Source organism: Panthera onca, chromosome B2 (assembly GCF_046562875.1).
Source record: "Panthera onca isolate mPanOnc1 chromosome B2, mPanOnc1 haplotype 2, whole genome shotgun sequence".
Classification (NCBI taxonomy): Eukaryota; Metazoa; Chordata; class Mammalia; order Carnivora; family Felidae; genus Panthera; species Panthera onca.
The window spans coordinates 29,361,631-29,365,685 of record NC_138343.1 but is presented as its reverse complement, the minus strand read 5'-3'; the positions used below and the strand labels follow the sequence as shown (position 1 = coordinate 29,365,685).

At 42.4% G+C, this 4,055-nt stretch overlaps 1 pseudogene; it reads right to left on the bottom strand.

Moving 5' to 3' along the window:
- Window positions 1-227: 227 nt before the first annotated feature.
- Window positions 228-1,080, bottom strand: LOC132667897 (large ribosomal subunit protein eL6 pseudogene; annotated as a pseudogene).
- Between the last annotated feature and the right edge of the window lie 2,975 nt (window positions 1,081-4,055).

Here is a 4,055-nt window from a genome sequence, read left to right as displayed (position 1 = left end):
TCTTCCTTTCAAGTAGGCTTCACACCCAGCATGGAGCCCAATGCGAGGCCCTAACTCACAACCCTGAGATCAAGACCTGAGCTGAGATGAAGGGTCAGATGCTTAACCAACTGAGCCACCCAGGTACCCCTCTTTCTTTCTTTCTTTCTTTCTTTCTTTCTTTCTTTCTTTCTTTCTTTCTTTCTTTCTAATGGATCAGTTATTAAATTAGATTCTTTGCAAGAAATTTAGAACACCAATTTGTGAGGATACACTCCATTTATGACATAAAACACAGGGCAGAGGTAGCCTTGAAGCTGAGGAAGAGCTTTGATTTGTGGCAGAATTTGCAAGTCCACAGCTTTCTGATCAACTTTGCACTGCTCTGTAATCTCATATTTCTCCTTCACCATGTCAGAGATCTCACCTTCCTGGTGTCTGGGTTTACACAGCTTCTTCTTGAAGCAAGCATCAGTGAGATGTTTTGGTGGAGGTGCAATGACAAATTTCTGGTGTGTTCTACACAGAGGAACTCGATTGAGGGCCAGAGGTCCAGTCACAAGTAGCAAGCACTGCTCAGCTGCTTCAGGAAAACAACCCTCTTGCCTCTGTTGCCCCCAGTGAGGATGATCAAAATGGTCCCAGGAGTGACACCAGCTCGCAGTTTTCTCACATGCTGACTTAAAAGTTTTTTGCCGTGGCTCAACAGCTTTCAAGGCACATCTTCAGTAGGATAATATCTAGGTATTTTTCAAAGTTTAATCACTAGGGTACCACCATTGTCACCACCAACTGGTTTTGTGACAATAGCAAGAAACTTCTTTTTCTTTTCAACCCCGGATTTAGCTGCTGAATACTTCCTCTTCTACATGGCCCTTCTGGAATACATAGTCAATGGGGGAATATCTGCCAATTCCTCTGACTAGGACAGGATTTCAGCTCTGATGGGACTTCCCACTTCCCCTTCTTTGCCGTTTTAGCCTTGAGGTTACCCTTCTGAACCCTGCCACCAGCATCAGCCTTCTAGGTTTTAGGTTTCTTCTTAGTATCTCACTTCTCAGCTTTTTTCACCCACCATCTTGCAAGATGGGAAAAAGCCATTTCCTATTTTTCTTACTTACCTGTATAGCCTTAGAAAAATTTCCCCCCTGAAGGTAACTTGAGTGTTTCTCTGTTCTTTGCAACCTGAAAGAGCTCAATACCTTCTTCATCTTAGCTTGTTTGTAGAAGACAGTCAGGGTTTGTGTTTGTGTTTTGTTTTCCAATTGAAAGGACAGTTGAGGACATTTGAATATGGAACAGAAATATTCAAAATCTGAAGGATGGAAGCAGAAGTGCATATCTGCTGCACAGAGGGGAGCTCTGTTCAGTCCTGGACCCATTAGATGATGTATTCAGAAAATAAAATGCCTCTGATAAGAGATAAGTGACAGAAAATTACTACAGTCTAGGTCATTTCCTCATGATCAAGTTGTTAAAAAATTGAAATATTTCTTGACCTGCAAGTGACAACTTTTCTGTGCTTCTGAACAAACATCAACATGGATCCCTTCCAGTCACCAGTCCAGCACCTTCCAGCCCCTCTGTCTTACCCCTAAATCTGCCTCTCTCCCCCTGTGCCTCCTCTACTCCTGCCCCTTCATCGCCAACACACATTTCTTTTTCCCGTTCTTTTTCATCTATTCAATTATCCAACAGATATGTAATGAGTATTTACAATGTGCCAGGCACTGTGCTGGCAATGGAATAAAAGATGGCCAGCATGGGGCCCTCCCAGGCCACAGAGACTTACAACCCAGCATGAGGGCTGCAAAGTCTAGAGTCAACCACACTGCCCACATCTGAGCTCAGTGGATCTGGGAGTGAAATGGGATGAGGTTAGTCCTCAGATGGAAGAGGAAATATAACTATAGGGTATTATGAACCTTTTATTATAGAGGCCGCAGACTTAGGCATATTGAGCCTGGAATTTAATGTCATGCAGACTGACATCATCCTACTACTTACAAGTGTGACCTTAATTCTGAGCCTCTTTTCCCTTCTGGTAGTAACAACCTTAGCCAACTAACAGGTCAAGATTAGATGACTTACTCCCCATAAAGCATTTAGCAGAGTACCTGGCACTTGGTTGTAGAAAATGGCAGGTGGGAGCTGGCATTGATGATATGGAGCTGCCCTGACTATCACGTGAGTATAGAGGAAGAGAAGTTCCAATCTCTGTATTCCATTCTTCCCTTTTACTGTCCACTTCTCTTCCTTCTGTCACCAGTCTTCCTCAGTTAGAAAATTGATACTTTCAAACATAGAAAACAAGAGCAGGAGGTATATGGGAACAGGAAACAACTGAGCTCCTGAATGGTCCTGAATGAGTACCCCCACTTTGCCCCCAGGAAACCACTTTCTACCCAATCCTATCCTCACCCCCAAGCAGAGCTGGCCCTCCTCAGCCTCGGCAGGACCTGCTCCAGCTTGAATCACTCTCTGGACAGATCTTTAGCCCACTCTTCCTGAAACTCAAAAGGTCATAACTCCCTTGAGCTGCTGGAAAAACACTGTGCAGAAATCACAAAGAGTACAGGAAAGAAAAACAGGCAACAAAATGGATCAAGTGCAGGGAGTCGAACAGATGTTTATTTTGATCCATGTCCAGTTTTGGCAAACCTAGGAAAGAATACAATGTCCAGGAAAAGGCAGGCTGAAGGAAGGGAGGGAGGGGAAATAGTAATAAATAAATTTGAGACTCTATACAAAAAGAATAAAATTTGATCCATTTATCATAGCATACAAAAGGATAACTTCTACATAGGATATTTTTTAAAAATTGAAACTATAGAAGGGGCACCTGGGTAGCTGTTAGTTAAGCGTTAGACTCTTGGTTTTGACTCAGGTCATGATCTCACATTTCGTGAGTTAGAGCCCCACATTGGGCTCTGCACAGACAGTGCAGAGCCTACTGGGATTCTCTCTCTCCCTCTCTTTCTGCCTCTCTCTCTCTCTCTCTCAAATAAATAAATAAACTTTAAAACAATTTAAAAGCAAACACTTTCATAAGGAAAACATTACCATAAGCACGGTAAAATGATAAACATGTCGCAAATGGCTAACATCCTTAATATATAAAGAACTTCTAAAATTAGAGGGAAAAGAACCAACAACTTTAAGGGGAGCAGAATAAGCCACTCTAAAATGTGCCACTTTGGCATGTGAATTATTTTGACCTGAAGGAAATCAACACCCAGCAGACTCAGGAAAAGCTTTTTATCTTCCCTCAATGCCTAAAAGAACTTATATAGGGACCTGAACCATAAAGAGAGCTATTACCAGAGATAACTTTTTTTTTTCAAGTAATGTCTATACCCAACATGGGGTTCAAACTCACAACCCCAAGATCAAGAGTCACATGCTCTACTGACTGAGCCAGCCAGGTGCACTGATAACTTTTTATCTGACTTACCTGCTTGACAGGGCAAACACATGACTACAAAATAATGCCTCTTTTCATCTTCCTGTGAATTGCCCCCATCCCCTTTGAAGCCCTAGGCCTCTATCCCATTCCTTAGCTCAGGCCAGCAGATAAACCTCAGTTGCCTGACTGTCTTGGAATGTCATATTTTTTATGAGGCTCTTGTAAGTATAAATTGTGTTTTTCTTCTGTTAATCTTTGTCAATTTAACTATTAGACCAGCCAAAGAACCTAGAAAGGAAGAAGGGAAATTTTTTCTGCCCCTACAAACTCAACTTAAAAATTGCAAGAACAGGGCACCTAGCTGGCTCAGTTGAAAGAACATGCAACTCTTTTTTTCTTTGTTTTTTTTTTTTTAATGCTTATTTATTTTTGAGAAAGAGAGAGAGAGAGCATGAGTTGGGGAGAAGCAGAGAGGGAGACAGAATCTGAAGCAGGCTCCAGTCTCTAAGCTGTCAGCACAAAACCGAACACGGGGCTTGAACTCTCGGCCTGTCAGATCATGATCTGAGCCAAAGTCAGATGTTTAAACGACTGAGTCACCCAGGTGCCTGAAGCATGCAGTTCTTGATCTCTGGGTTGTGAGTTTGAGCCCCATGTTGGTATAGACATT